Genomic DNA, 17211 nt, shown 5'->3' with positions numbered 1-17211 from the left:
CTCGCCGTTTTCTTTGTGGTTTTGGAAGCTTGAATGTCTCCACTGAGGAACAACCGAATAAGTCTTCAATGATACTAGGGAAAGACACCATTGAGATGTCTTGTCGTCGGGAAAAAAAAGTCTCCCTTTAGGAATCTTAACTATGAAACATTAATTTAGATTTCCCAATGTAATTTTTTTGAGGAAAAATACAACACATTTCTTACACCAGGGGTTGGCTAATTACAACCCGCGGGCCACATTCGGCTCGCCAGAGCTTTTTAATCGGCCCGCGGAAACTTTAAGAAATTAGGTGTGTCCACCAATCATATTTTAAAATGCATACATATTAAAAATTACTAAATTTATTTATCTTAATATATCTTATATCTTATATAATACAGACGTTACTTCAAAAAAGAAGATGATTACGTCCTACGCGTCATGCATTTAGTCATGCATATTAACCAATGACTTAAATTCTGCCAAGTCACTGGTTTTCCTGGCTAGCTCAGGCAACCCATTCCATGCTCTAATAGCACTAGGGAAGAAGGAGTATTTGTACAAATTTGTCCTAGCATATGGGACGAGGAATGTGCCTTTATCTTTGTGTCTTTCAGAGTATTTTATTAAATTTTGTTTTTGTATTTGAAGATTATGGTTAAGTGTTTTATGTATTATTGCTACTTTACTTTTGAGCCTTCTGTCCTGAAGGCTTTCTAAATTTAGTGATTTTACTAAAGGTGTTACTCTAGTCAAATGTGAATATTCGTTTGTTATGAATCGCACTGCTCTATTTTGTGTCTGTTCTAGTTTCTTAATGTTTTCTTGAGTTGAGGGGTCCCAAACAGAGGATGCATATTCTATTATTGGCCTAACCAAGGTTAAATAACATTTTAGTTTTATGTTCTTATTTGATTTATAGAAATTTCTTTTAATAAATCCTAATGCTTTGTTTGATTTTTTTGTAGTTTCATCAATATGTGGATTCCATGACAGTTTTTCATTTATTATAACACCTAGGTATTTTGCGTTTTTAGTCTGTGTTACTGGTTTGCCATGAATAAGATAAGTGGAATTAATTTGTTTTAGTTTTTTTGTTACTCTTAACTTTTAATAACTTTTGAATGGTCTGCTTTGTATATCTGATCATGTCAGCAATAACGTCACAATGTCACAGTAATATAGGAATATAGGAAACAGGAAATTGGGTCAGAAAAAAAATACACAGAAATCTTACTAAAAGTTGTATACTTAGATATGATTTATTTATTTATTATAGTATCCATGTATCATCTGATCTATCCAAAAAAAAAGGAAAGAAAATAAAAATGAAAGTGAAATGTAAGAATGAAAACAAAATTAAATTTAACAGTGTAGTTGTTTTTTATTTTTTTGTTTGTTCCTTGCATTAAAAAAACAAAAAAACTATTCACGTGAAATCAAGTGTGTTAGAAAGAAAGTTTTTTGAATGTGAAATTGTTTTTCATTTAAAAAAAAGTTTGCATTTTCGATGTCTTTTTTTCATTTTGAGTTACCGTTCTTTTTTTCCTTCTGGTCTATTTTTATCTCAAGCTGAGGAGAAAATAAAATTACCACTTCTTAAAAATCATTTATCGGTTGCATCTCTTTCTTCACCTCAATTTTTTTTCTACCTTCTTTTTTTTCTCTCTATGTATCTGTTTCTATCTTCACTATCTTTTTTTTTTCTCTTTTTGTATCTGTCTCTATCGTCACTATCTTTTTTTTCTCTCTTTGTATCTGTCTCTATCTTCACTATCTTTTTTTTATCTCTTTGTATCTGTCTCTATCTTCACTATCTTTTTTTTCTCTTTGTATCTGTCTCTATCCTCACTATCTTTTTTTTCTCTTTCTATCTGTCTCTATCTTCACTATCTTTTTTTTCTCTTTTTGTATCTGTCTCTATCGTCACTATCTTTTTTTTATCTCTTTGTATCTGTCTCTATCTTCACTATCTTTTTTTTCTCTTTGTATCTGTCTCTATCGTCACTATCTTTTTTTTATCTCTTTGTATCTGTCTCTATCCTCACTATCTTTTTTTTCTCTTTCTATCTGTCTCTATCCTCACTATCTTTTTTCCTCTTTCTATCTGTCTCTATCCTCACTATCTTTTTTTTTCTCTTTCTATCTGTCTCTATCCTCACTATCTTTTTTTCCTCTTTCTATCTGTCTCTATCTTCACTATCTTTTTCTTATCTTTCTAGTTTTTAGAAAAAGCATAAAACATTTGAAATACGTTTTTGAAGAAATAAAAAAAAAAATTAGACATGACCGTGATGTAGGTCAGACTAAGGCAATATGATATTTACAGCGTTTGACATTTTACCTTGTAATGAAACATTCTAGAATAATGCAACGGTCCAGAGATTTGGTTTCAAGATATTCAAACTTTCCTATTGCAACATCTGAACCATTACATTTTCTAAAACAAACAAAAAAAGATATTTATTTAAAAAAAATAAATGATAATTAAATATTGCGGTGTGAAGCATACACCACGATCCAGGGACCCTATGATTATACGACTCTGCCTGCACAGCAGCATGGCCATCCAGTTTAAAATAGATTTTTTTTTTACCAGTAGTATTCGCGAATCACTTGCTACCAAGAGGTCCAATGACACATTTTGCAATGTCAATTACCTGAAATTTTGGTTCGAAGGAAATGATAGTACTTCCACACCCCCCCCTTCCTCCTCTTTGTTTACCGGAAAAATATTTGTTTGAAAATGAATCAGCCATTTGTTATTGTTGCCCCTTTTTATACGTCAGTCAGGGGCGTGCACTCAACTCCAGTCCCCCCATTCCTCTGCTTTACTTCACGTCCCAAGGGCCCCCCTATGATCCAATGTTTGCAGACATAAAGTTTAGTTAGACAAACTTCCGTTGAGCTAAGCAAAATCAGTTGTTTTTTTTTATCTGGACATGGAACTGCAAAAATAAAAAAAATAAACGAAATGCCTTGGTCTACCTACCCACTAGTTCTTGATCGACTAAACAGATGCCTTGCTTCATCGACCTCGTCTCACTGGCACACAGGTCATGTTCATTGTAGAATCAAGCAATAAGCCACATACTTCAGGAGGGTACGCCTCAAATACTTCTTGCAGATTTGAACAAAAAAAAACTCAGGTAACAAATGACTTCCCAGAGAAAAGGGTTCTCACTCTGTGCTTTCAGATTGCATGCAGGACTTCCAACCATTTTTTTTTCTGAATCAAAGAGAGCGTTGACTCGTAATGAAAGGGTTGTTTTTTGGGGGGGATGGAGGGGGGGGGGTATTACCACCTTAATGAAACTCGGGCTTGAGAAAAGAAAACGCCTAAGCACATGTAATAAACTCTGAATAGAAATGAAACACTAAATGCATAGTGCTTCTTTCCAGTACAATGATTTATTTTGGTCACTTTTAATACAATTCATACACTAAAATAACACTAAGTAACTGACTGTCTCAGATTATTCTTGTCCCTGATGTATATATATCTTAGCAAACCTATAACACTAGCAGCAAAGGGAAAGTACGAAAGCAAAAGTACTTTCACGCTTCTATTTCAAAAATGTATATCTTTTACTTTGGGAATTCCCAGTTAGCACTTGCTGAGTTGACTAATACATAATACATGGGATCTAAATTTTGTATTTAAAAACGTTTGTACGTAATCAAAATGTGCATTTCTATAATTCCTATTTGGTAAGATAATGCTAGTACAATCTAGTTCCGTGGCATCTGTTTTGAGAACCTCTCACGTACAAGTAAAAAAAAATAACACAAAAGAGTCAGGAGGGGAAAAAAAGCATGAAAGAGCCCTTGTAGTTATAGATAATGAGGAAGATTGTAGAGCAAAGGGAGATAACAACAGGGCTAAAGAATGAAGAGAGAAGGAAAGATGTCTGTTGTGTCATTTGGTAGGGGTCAAAGGGAAAGAAACAATTAGTAAGAAATGTGAATCTGGTGAGATATAGATGAAGAGAGAGAGAGAGAGAGAGAGAGAGATGGAGACAGAGGGAGACAGAGGTGAGGAGAGTGAGAGAGAGAGATAGGGAGACAGAGGTGAGGAGAGAGAGAGAGGGAGACAGAGGTGAGGAGAGAGAGAGAGACAGAGGTGAGGAGAGTGAGAGAGAGAGAGAGAGGGAGACAGAGGTGAGGAGAGTGAGAGAGAGGGAGACAGAGGTGAGGAGAATGAGAGAGAGAGGGAGACAGAGGTGAGGAGAGTGAGAGAGAGAGAGGGAGACAGAGGTAAGGAGAGAGAGAGAGAGAGAGAGAGAGAGAGGGAGACAGAGGTGAGGAGAGTAAGAGAGAGAGAGGGGGAGACAGAGATAATGAGTAAGAGAGATTGAGAGAAAGGGAGACAGAAATTGATCGGAAGAAAGTGAAGAAAACTAAAAGAGAGGGAGAGAGAGAAAAGAAGAGAGGATAAAGAGCGAGTGAAAAAGAGAGTCAGGTGACTTCAGTACAGCTAGTTAAGTCCCTTAATGAAGAGCTAATGAACTTGCTCAGTCCATTCAAACGACTGGAGCAACATTCTTCCCTCAACCTGTGGGGCGCATTGGAGCCGCTGGTAGCTAGATATGGCGTAAGTCTAGAGAGAGGGCGCTTCTCGCTGGGAACAAGAGAGAGAGAGAGAGAAAAAACAACACGTCTAAACGCTTGCCTTAACCACATCAGTCGTCCACTTAATAGCCGGGTCCAGCTCAATTAGTCGTCAAAGTCTGGCTATTACATGCGCTAAGGAATCTATTTATCCTGTTTCAGATAGAAGGAGTGGCCTACCTTATCAGTAAGTTGCCATTTCAGAGGATGTATGTCAAGGCGTGTTAAGCTTGTATACCTGAGTTCATGGAATTCACTGCTCACGTAGGACTAGCTGTTTAAAACTACACAAGGTAAAATAAACGTCCTTCTATTTATCTTTTTTTATCATATCTTATTTGTCTTATTTATCATATCTTATTTATCTTTTTTTATTTATATTATCTTATTGATCTTATCTTTATTATCATATCTTACTTATCTTATCTATATTATCATATCTTATTTATCTTATCTTATTTATCTCATCTATATTATCATATCTTATTTATCATATCTTATTTATTTTATTTTATTTATCATATCTTATTTATCTTATCTATATTATCATATCTTATTTATATTATCTTATTTATCTTATCTATATTATCATATCTTATTTATCTTATCTTATTTATCATTTTTATTTATCTTATCTAATTTATCTTGTCTGAATTATCTTATCTATTTTATCATATCCTATGTATCATATCTTATTTAACTTTTTTATTTATCACATCTTATTTATCTTATGTTATATATCTATTTATCTTATCTTATTTATCACATTAACAAAAAAAAATAAACTTCATGTAAAAAAAAATATTATAGAACTGAACTGCAGCCACTACACCAATGCAGCCACTACACTGCAGCCACTACACCAATGCAGCCACTACACTGCAGCCACTACACCACGCGAATACGCACATTGAGGTAGAGTTTCGAATGATACATTGAGGTAGAGTTTCGAATGATATGGAAGCCCACGGAGCCTAGTTTGTGTATCATATTCGGACTTTTTACATTACGAATTAGACTCGTGATAATTCTTGTTTTGTTAAGTACAATAATAAATTGTGTCAAAATTTCAGCTTGATCCGAGATTGGGAGCGGGAGAAATAACGTGTACAAACATTTGACCAGACAGACTGAGTTGATATAAGCTTTGAGAAAACGAGATATCTTCTTGTGTATTGAAGGTGGAATGTCAACATGATATATATACGTTAAAACATAGCACTTGTTACGTTGAATTCAATGTTCAAATGTTATGCTCTATTCACATGTGAAGATTAAAAACAATTTCAAATTCAAAGAATATAGTCAATAAATGTAATGTTTTTTGTTAAGACTTTAGGATTTCTTATAGTCTACCAGCCATCAGCAATAGTTACATGTAGACAGGCAAGAGTTGACATAAATAATAAAAGTTACATGTAGACAGGCAAGAGTTGACATAAATAATAAAAGTTACATGTAGACAGGCAAGAGTTGACATAAATAATAAAAGTTACATGTAGACAGGCAAGAGTTGACATAAATAATAAAAGTTACATGTAGACAGGCAAGAGTTGACATAAATAATAAAAGTTACATGTAGACAGGCAAGAGTTGACATAAATAATAAAAGTTACATGTAGACAGGCAAGAGTTGACATAAATAATAAAAGTTACATGTAGACAGGCAAGAGTTGACATAAATAATAAACCTACGCTTGGATTTGAATGTATTCAATAGTCGATGCATTATCACGTTTTGTATAATATGATAATAGAAACGAATGCCCAATGACGTAGGACGTAATCATCTTCTTTTTTGAAGTAACGTCTGTATCATATAAGATAAGATAAGATAAGATACGGAACGCAATTTGTGGACTGGTTTGTATGCCAATGCCAGGGCCAATTTAAATACTCAGTTCTCCCCTATCGTTGGCCATGACAACTATTCATTCAGAAGGTGTAGGCCCCCTACATTATGTTTGGCTTTCAAATCTCACTATTAGTAAAAACTACAGCGTGGGGAGTGACGGATTTTCTGCTAAGATAGGGGGGATAACTAGACGGAAATACTCTCGTTGGAATGAGAATTTAAAGATGACAATAAAAAGAATGAATGACAAACACAGCCCCCAAGTTACTTACTCAAAAACACGTTATAACTTAAAGAATAATTGCATACAATGAAAGGTTACCTTTAATGTCATGTGATTTCTTTCACACCAATCAGAAGGACAAGGAACCCATTTAACGAGTGATCTTTAATTTTATTTATAACACTAAAAATTAAAATTTTATTTGTGTACATGTCGGCAAAGTTTCGTTAATGAATATTCACCAGAAGATTAAAAATGGTGAAAGTTTAGAATTCATAATGAAAGATTTAATAGAAGGTATTGGCCACTTCCACATCTATTTCCCCTAAACCAGTGATGATATTTGCTATGTTGCGCCTATAAGCCAGTGCTGATAATCGCTATGTTGTGCCTAAACCAGTGATGATAATTACTATGTTGTGCCTAAACCAGTGATGATAATTACTATGTTGCGCCTAAACCAGTGATATTTGCTATGTTGCGCCTAAACTAGTGGTGATATTTTCTACGTTGCGCCTAAACATGTGAGAATGCTATGTTGCGACTAAAACAGTGATGATATATCCTATATTGCGCCTGAACTAGTGTGATAATTACTATGTTGCTCCTAAACTAGTGTGATATTTCCTATGTTGCGCCTAAACCAGTGAGGATAATTGCTATGTTGCGAATAAATCAGTGTACTAATTATTATGTTGCGCCTAAACCAGTGAGGATAATTGCTATGTTGCGACTAAACCAAGCCTATAATATACACGTGATGTATTCTCAACACAGAACATTCTCACGTCTGCTTCCTAAAACGCAAGCTTCCAATTTTTCATCCTCGTATTTTCTTTTCTCCTTGTAGCTTCCAAACATTTTCTTACGATCATGTCTCGCGCAAGGTAAAACTTTCAATCACCTTTTCTTTTTAATTGATGCTTCACGTTCTTCTTACGTTCAGAAGCAACCCACACACGCACAGACACACACACATAGAGCCAACGCGTGAACACACACACACAATTACCCAGATCTTTAAAAAAAAATAATCAAGCATTCGATCGAAGTCTCCTACAACCAGGCTTTATGTCTTTCCTATAACCTCGAAAAAAACAACAACAAAAAAAAACAAAAAAACAAGAACTTGACAACTGCTAGAAGGTTACCAGACAAAAACCAAGCCAGCATGATTTCAAGAACACATTTCTCACAATATTGTGACCTAGCTCTGTATCATGTAGAACAATGTATTGTAATAGGATTTTTGCCAGAGACTTGGGGGGGGGGGGGAAGCAGGTGAAACGATTCAGAGTTTTCATTATTAGATTAGGGCTTTACATGTACAAATATTTGTGATTATGATACAGACGTTCTTGAACTAAGACTTTGGGTCAGAGGAAAGGTGTTCTAACATCTACTTTCAATGCTTTGACCTTTTTTCAAGCTAGGGGTTTTTATATTTAAGACATATTATCGGTTGCACTATACTTATTAGTATCTTTGACAATAAAAAGGGCTGTGATATTATGTACTGAATATAGAAATCAGGAACGATAAGAAGTGTACATGAACTGGATGTTTTCTGGGCACTTAAATGTCACGCAACGTACGAGTCAAGGTCTCATGGTTGGAATAAATAAGTTATTCAGTGCCAATTAATTTCGAGAAAATACTCATGCTACTGTAATGACGATATTGAGGGACAGCAGCAGAACTGAATGTCTGACAGGTTAAGACGCAGACGTTTAATGTATAGATGGCTGACTGGTCGTGAGGTATCGAGACCAATCGTCATAGAAAGCCTAAACACTGACCTGCAACATCACAACCTATGGACAGGTGTCGGGTTTGAATCTCGGTGAAGACTGGGATTTTTAATTTAGGGATCTTTGGGCACCTCTGAGTTCACCCAGCTCTAATGGGTTCTTGGGTACGGATTGTGCGGTTTGCGAGTTGGACTGTCGTTCGAACTTATTGATGGTCCCGGGTTCAAACCCTGCCCGCTCCCATCCCCCCGTCGTCTTGCGTGAGGATTGGACTAGAAAGTAAATTATCTTCAACTCTGAAGGAACACCGAAACATTGAAAACATTTTACAAACAAACAAACAAATCTGACATAAGTTGGGGAAAAGAAAAGGCGGTTGGTCGTTGTGTTGGCCACATGACACCATCGTTAACCGTGGGCCGCAGAAACAGATGACCTTTACATTATCTGCCCTATTGACCGCAAGGTCTGAAAGGGGAACTTTACTTTACTTTTTACTTATGCTAGAGCGTTGTGAGAAGTCTTATTAGTCTTATTAGTCTACATGTAAAGGAAAGTTATATTCATATCCATATTATATAAAACGCAGACCTATTTCTAATTTAGATCTATCACAGGTAAAACTTAATCAATGTAGTGTACAATTCTCTATGCCAACATGTTGATTTTCTTAATAGTCTCAAACAATGAAGACATTGTTTAGTGTAACCTTGAGGCATAAGGTTTACTATGACGGCATCTTGGTTGAGAGCAGCCGGGATGAGAAGGGCCATCACTCGTACAGTAAAAGGAGTATAACTCTTGTGGTACAATATCAACACATGAACTATGAATGAACTTTTAATTATGTCACGAGTTTCGATGTGACATTGAGGTTTGAACAACGAAAACCGGGCTAACATCCCGAGTTCGAACCCTGACCACCGCTGACCACTGTCGTCCTCCCGTTCGAAAACGAACCACCGCTATCCACCGACGTCCTCTGAAAAGGCTTGGGCTTAGACATATAAGATTCACATCTAAAAAACCGTCTCATATTTCTAAGTTGAGTCAAGTCCACACCTCTCTTCCAGGGACTTCTGGGGATTTCGTGCTTTGTGCAAATACATTTCTGTCCAGGATAAGTTCATATCTTTGTCTGGAAATAAGATGAACTTTCTCAAGAACTCTTTAATGTCCAAAAGTCAAAATGAAAATGGTCGACGTACTGGTAAAAAAAAAATGCATTATTCTATACCTTCTAGCACTCAGTCGAGTGAACTATACTGAAGATGCTCTCAGGAACCAAATGTGTAAACAAGAAGGGAAAGAAAAAAACAAAGCTTGATTTTTTATTGATCAGTTAAGTCAGGAAATTAAAAAAAAAAGATGGGAGTGGGGTACGGTCAGGTCATATTGACACAAAGTTCAATGGGTCTTACAGGGCTGTTCAGCCTGATTAACTTTGGGATTTAACGAACTACAAATATAGCCTGAAGCGTTTCTCGGAACGTCCTCTACTTGGTACACACACACAAAATTGGTCTTAGAGTTTGTACACCATCACTGCTGCTGATCCTAGGTTGACAATGGTCCTGGATGGAAACACGATTAGATTTTGAAAAAGATGACCACTGTATGCGAGGCCAATTATATGTAGGGAAGGTCTTTCAAATCCTGTGTCGTTCGTATTTGTTGATCTTAATTAGGTCCCTGTAGTTTAGAAGTACGCTATTTTTTAAAATTTCACTGTGACTGTGGTATTGTTAAATTACACTGTCTTTACAGCATTGGATGAATTACTATGTCTTTGCGTCTGTCACGTAGCTGCATCTAAGTATCGGCAATAACCTTAGCAACCAGCTCCACATTTTCTCCAGAAGGTTCTAACGGAAGTACTATGACGTCATTGGGAGCGTGGTCGACCGGGAAATCGTTTTAGCTGGGCGTCAGTTGTAGACAGGATTTCATAGAGGAAGGTTGTAGACTAAAAGTTGTTAGATGAAACTTAAAGAGACAAGTCGCATATATTTCCAGTTGTAGAATTAATGTATATTGTTACATATTTCTGAATCTTCTGGCTAGATGTATTAGTTGGCACACAAATAAAAACACTGTAAAGAACTTGACGACTAAGCTTTCAGTTTCATATAACTTTAATGACTATTAACTCTAACAATTCGTTACTGTAACATGTAGCGTAGAAGACTGTACAATATCTGTCAGTTTACAGTTAGCTATACTTCGTTGCAATTCATCTCTTCTCAACTTGCATCGAGCCGTATTCCACAGAACAGACCAACGACACACTTCCCAGTGTCGCTCCAGGTCTCCCAAAGCAGAACCAAGTCGTACTCAAGTCTATCGAATCAGAGCCGTACACGTCTTACATCGACTGTATCGACTGTAACGGCTCAAGTCCAGTGTAGTTCGCTGTATAGACTTTTAACGACAGTAGTCCACTCCAGTTAACTCTACCCTAGTTAACTTGCATCGAGTCGTACACATCTCTCTTCTACTGTCTCGCACAGTAGACAACAGTACCGACGACTCACTCACGACTCCATACGACTGACTTTCACATTAACTCTCTGGCTTATATAGAGTCCATAATCGCTTGTCCAAAGTTGCACAAACACGGCTAGTATCCTCTGGAATAACACGTGAGGAAACGTCACATCCTGTCTTTGTTTATACATGTAGATTCCAGAAAACATCGGCTGCAGTGTCATCTTGCCGGGGTCACAAGTTGTGACCTCTATCTGTCACTGGACATTGCTAGTACCTTTTGGAATAACATGTAAGGACACGTCACATCCTGTCTCTGTTTATACATGTACATTCCAGTGAACACCCGCTGCTGTGTTATCTCGTCGGGGTCACACGTTAACCTCTTCCTGTCACTGGTCATTTGTAACAATATTAATCAGAGGAGCATCTTGTACTTGTGACACCTTGACACCTCATCAGGAACAACTTGTCACATATTTGACACCTTAAGATCCTTGTGATAGTGTCATATGTTGAATATCATGTCTTTGCGGCACATGCTAATTTACCCTTTCTTTGTGGTATATTTTAAATGACCCTGTCTTTGAGGTATATATTAAATTAACCTTTCTTTGCGGTATATTTTTATTTTGACTTCTATGTTTCTGGACAGTATTCACTTCCTCACCCAACCGCAAAGAGCAATCTATAATTTTCCAACTAAGAACAGGACACACGCCTTTACATGACTACCATAACTAAATAAACCCCACACACCCATCCACCCCTTTGTAGACACTTCTCCCATCCTCATGAAACCGTAAACAACATTATTTGTGAATGCCCCTTCCTAATCCACCTTAGGCAAACCCTTCTACCACTACAGCCCAACATAACCAACACTGTACCGCAGTGCTGAACAACTGAAGAGAGCAGATCACTATTTTTCATTGGCACTGTCTGCAAAAGAGCTCACAGTTCACAGTTCAAGGCCTATCCCACAAGAAACAATTCACACACTTGTATAGCAATAATCACGTAATCGAGCCTACTATTTATACTACTATACTATATATAATTCAAAAGGTCAGTGAGATCAGAAAGTTCAAGTTCTCTTATACTGTCTGTGGCATTTTACGTCTCGAGAGACGATCTTTTCCCTTTGCAACTTCTTGTGTGACTGAAGAGGCCAATCCTTGATAAACAGCTGCGATCGCAGGTTGGGCATATATAATCACCTGGCGCCGTTGCATTTCCACCCTTATAATACTGTAGTGACCTACTAAAAGTCTCTTATTTTCAATGCTTCATTAAACATCACCTATTAATGTTTTCCCAGTGTATGACATAAAAATAGAAAAGAAGTACTCTCCCTTAATTTCAAACAAGCCAAACTTTTATGTGGGTTTTTTTTTATGCCAGAGAAATGAACAGAAAAATCGCCTTAAGTTTTGTCCAGACACAATTTTATTCTTTTTTTTATTTTATTATACTTTTTTTTCTTGGAAGCTTTGTTATTGGCTTGTTAAGTTCCAACAAAAGACAACAAACAAGTTTCGTGTCCAGTTTTTGGGAGGGTCCTCGAGAAACTGTTCACATACGGTGAGAGTTTTGGTGGAAAGTTAATGTGAACATAGAGTGTACAGTGAACTCCCTTCTATGTAATTGTAGAATACAAGAAGTTGAACCTTTATAAAACCATATTTAGTCTTTGTATTATTTTCAATTATGATGATGAGGATACAGTTTAATTTATCAACAATGGCTGATGTAGCCTAAGCAATTGGGCTTCCATGTTTTGGAGATCTGAAAGTGACGGATACAAGGAAACAAGCTAAATATATACATACTTTAGAAAAAAAAAAGCTTATCTAAGGGAAAGAACTCCAAACTTACACTATATATCTCAATAATGTAAAAGTTATTGCCTCTTTTTAAATTTCATATTATGTAGTTCATTACCAGTAATTAGTTGGCTAATTTGATAATTTTTGTTTTTACTAATTTATGTTTGGTTTGGTCTGAAGTTTTAACTTGAGCCGAGTATGGCACAAATACTGTGTACTATTACCTATGGGGACAAAGCACCACATATTTAGCCATATTTGTGAATCCTGAAGTATCTATTTCCCTGGTTAGTATTAAACAAAATAACCAATGAACAGTAATTAATTGACTAATTGGTTAATTTTTTACAAATTAATTTATGTATTGTGTTCGCCAATGAATAAATTTGCAAAGTTTCAAATTGATACGAGAATGGATCTGGGAGAAACAGCGTGTTCAAACTTATTACCAGTCACACAGATAGAGTTAATATAAGCTATGTTAAAAAAAACTTGCTTTTCCTAAAAACAAAAAAAAGCCATTTAAAAAAACTGAGATCTCGGGGTTGGAGTTAGAATGACAAATCGGTTTCGGGTATAACTTCCGTGTCATATTTTATGTTCCAAAGGAACTGCTTATCACCAGTAATGGAACATGTTTGTTTAGTAAGTAATTCCAATAAATCTATATGCACTAAAAATGAAAGCGATATCACAATAGGGTTGTTAGGTGGTCAGACAAAGACTCAGTTATGACTCCTCGTGAGACTTAGAGAAACATCGTGATGGCAAACTTAGCAATGTAAAGACTTTCAATGAACATCTTGCTTTCTACACAACGTTAAAGACCAGAAGTACATCAAGTCTCAGATATTTCTACACTATACATTATACATTCGGCTGCAGAACTTATCTCAAACATCAGAACAGTTGTCTGTTTTTATGCTAAAGGTCTACAAATTGACATATTAAGTATATATTATTAATCATATAATTAATCACTGGATCACTGATTATTTAAACTAACTATTTATTCAATTATTTTTGTTTCAAAAATTTCAATATTGTCATAGTTTAAATTTTTTAAATGTTTTAAATGAAGTAATCATTGACATCATTAGATAGTGACAACTTGACAACTCAGACTTATTAATACAAAAAAATTATTCGTCACACTTCCATCCGAAGTTCAAAGATGACTTACATACTTGGCTTAGAACTCCTATTTTAATTCTAAAAATAAATGTTTTTCCATCTGGAAACGTTGAACTTGAAATTTTATACACCCAAAGAAAATTTCAACTGAAAGAACTCCCAAGTGTAGCCAACCAGCGACCAACACTTGACAATAGATAGGTCCAACTTTTTTGTTTTCACCGTCATGGACTCTCTGACAGAGTTACGTTTTCTTTATAGTGCGTTTGAACTTTCCCATTTAATGCCAAAGGTCAATCAATATATATATATATATTATATATATTTTTAATTCACTTGTACCAGCTTGGACACTTGTCATTGAATCTGATTTTTAAAATCTTCTACTCTTTTGTCGTCACTTCTTGGCTGGAATAAAAGTTCTGTCATTACTTTTGCCCGATACTTCCATTAAGCCCAATTCTTCACTTATGCCCAATGGTTCTCTTTTGCCGACTGCTTCATATTTGCCAAATGCTTCTATTTTGCCCACTATTTCACTTTTGTCCAATGGTTCTTTCATGTCCCCGTTGAAATAGTTCAAGGATAAGAAGTGAAGAGAAGAGGGAGGAGGGTGGACTGCGGTTGGTACCCGCTGAAAATCTGGAACCCACCATGTAGTCTGGTCAGTAGGAGCTCACCTGTTGTCTCAAGTAATACTTACTTTAAAAGTAATTGTATGTTTCGGTGTGGCTTTGTGTTTTTGTGTGTGACAAAGTGTTTGTGTGGCAATGACTTCGCTGCTCTAGCATAGGCAGGGCCGGCCTTAGGCCACCGCAACCTATGCGGCCGCAGTGGGCCTCGCACTTTAATAGACCCCACGCGAATTCTAGGAGTAAATTATTTTAATTAAATTAAAACCATTAAAACTTATAATAAGTATTCCCGCAGCCTCCTTATGTTCCAAGAGATCTTGGCAATCTCCTGAAATCACAAAATATACGAAAAGTTCTTGAGATCCCCTGAAATTATTAAAATCTCCTGAAAACTCATAAAACTCTTAAAAATAGACAAATTTGTCGTTTCGGGCTGTCATTCAATATAGTAAACGCCAAGACAACGCGCGATAAAAAAGAAAACGGCATTGTCAGCTTTCATTTCATAAAAATATAATGCAAAAACGAATCTATTTTCAAATACAAAATCTTAATTTTCACTTTTTATCCTTATCCCTACCCTAACTTGGCCCCGCGCAATCCATTTCGCATAGGGCCCCACGAGTGTTAGGGCCGGCCCTGATCATAGGTGATTGACCAGTATCGAGTCCACGCACAACAAGAGATATAAGGTTGGTACATAAACTAGGAACGTTTATAAGTGGTGAAGAGTGTGGGTTCAACGACTTGTTGAGCACTAGACTGTAACTAGACCATCCGGCACGTCTCACATGTTCAAAACCATCTAGATTGAAGAGCGGAGTAATGAACCTCATTCACCAATTGTAAACAAACACACTCGAGTCACGTGCTTCCGGATTTATTCTACACAACGTACGACCTAATTCGAATCAAACATTGGATATGACCTGGCCGTTTTTTCGTTGTTTTATCCATGGACATCACGTGATCTTTCGTTTTGGTGAATGGAGTACATTGGATAGGGTTCACATTTTAAACAACTGACCAACGAGTGGACAAAGTCGATATCAAAAGTACATCCAAGCTAATGCAAAAGAGAAAAATTAAATGAACTACAAAATAAAAATAATTTATTTACAAAAATGGAACAAATAGTCATAACTTGATTAAATACTTTGAAAATCATGTCTACAAAATAATATAAAATCATTCTTGTTATTTAACAGATATTTCAACATGCAAACAAAATGTGTACTTTTTAATGTATTTTTGTTTCTATAGAAATAAGCTGTAAAGTTCAGTAAGTTTTAAAACGGTTTTAAAACGGTTAATCCCTTCAGATCTTGATCTTAAGAACCGTTGCTGGAGCCCATTACAGACCACTTGTGGTGGAGGTATGCAAATCCAATGACGAAACGCTGTTAAGTGTCTGGGGAAATCTATTCATCTGATGGCTTTCTCATGTGTGTCTTCCCCTCTCCAAACGACACGGACCCGTCAGCCAAGTTCCATAACTACGTTCCTCGTCATCTCTTTAAAAGTCTGCTATCAACTTTCGGCTCCACTTCAAAATGAAGGTGTATTTAAATACGTTGGTGGTGAATGAACATGTTCGCCATAGATGCTTGTAACTATATGCTGTAATCTAGGTAGTGAACCCTGAGCGATAACTGTAACTCAATATATTTTTATCTCCGCTAATTTCAAGAAACGTTGGCCATTGGCTTAATTGGCTAAGATTAATTATAGAAAAACATGACACAACAAAATGTAAAAAAAATACTTAGGAAAAAAACACAGCAAAGCTTATATTGAGTGAAAATCTCATAATTATTTCGAATCAATCATGTAATTAATTTTTAATAGATCTAAACAAACAATAACTTTCATGCTTAAAGTATGCTCGGTGCTTATAGTCCAATCTCTTTTGTAGACCATTTGGGGGGGCGGGTGGAATTGGTATCTGGTAGACCAGTGTTTCCCAAACTTTTTCTCTAACTGAACACTTTGCACATTCTGAGCAGAACACTTTGTTGTATTTTAGACAGATGAATTCACGTGGTGGCCTACTAGTTAATTATCCCAGCAGTTCGTGGAACACCTATCCAGGTCTCACGGAGCACTAGGATTCCGCGGAACACAGTTTGGGAAACACTGGACAAGAAGGTTTCCGTGATCGTTTTTCAAAAACCATTTTAAAACTAAAAGTGGCTCGAGTTTGTATTCGAACTCTAGGTCTCTAGCCTCCATGATTGAAGGCTGAAACGTTAGCCACTAAGCTATTCACTAATATATAATAAAAGAAGGTTTAATATATGAGCGTAGCCAGAGGGAGGGGGTTGGGGTTCAACCCCCCAAATTAAAATTTCCCTCACGTGGGATCAGGCTTTATTAACTGATTTTTTGCTTTGATTTTGTTTATTTAAGGAGAGATTTTAATACAAAACCATCACTTGCCCAGCGCAGCCAAGGGGGTTTTCCGTTTTAAAACCCCCTATCAGGGGGGTTTGCATTTAAATCCCCATTTTCTATAAACAAAACAAAAAAAAATAATCTGAAGAATTTATTACAACGCTGGGGAATTAAGATATACATTAATTTCCTTGTTTTCATCACATGTTCACAGTTATATACAAAGTGTTTGGTCTTACTGTGGTCATTTCTTGAACAACTGTGTTTTCTACTGCATCCTTTAGTGGCATAAACTATTTTGTTGTGACTG

The 17211-nt window shown here is 36.2% G+C and overlaps 1 protein-coding gene across 5 annotated transcripts in view; it reads left to right on the top strand.

The window, feature by feature from the left end:
* Positions 1-17211, top strand: part of LOC106075228 (uncharacterized) — a 214262-nt gene that overhangs the window by 112379 nt on the left and 84672 nt on the right. For all 5 annotated transcript variants that reach the window (XM_056043823.1, XM_056043826.1, XM_056043827.1 and 2 more), the window contains one exon: positions 4756-4886. The gene's annotated coding sequence lies outside the window, so the exon portion shown is untranslated. The remainder of the gene's footprint in view (positions 1-4755; positions 4887-17211) is intronic.

Source organism: Biomphalaria glabrata, chromosome 10, assembly GCF_947242115.1.
Source record: "Biomphalaria glabrata chromosome 10, xgBioGlab47.1, whole genome shotgun sequence".
NCBI classification, from domain to species: Eukaryota; Metazoa; Mollusca; class Gastropoda; family Planorbidae; genus Biomphalaria; species Biomphalaria glabrata.
This window is presented reverse-complemented; position numbering and strand designations above follow the sequence as displayed.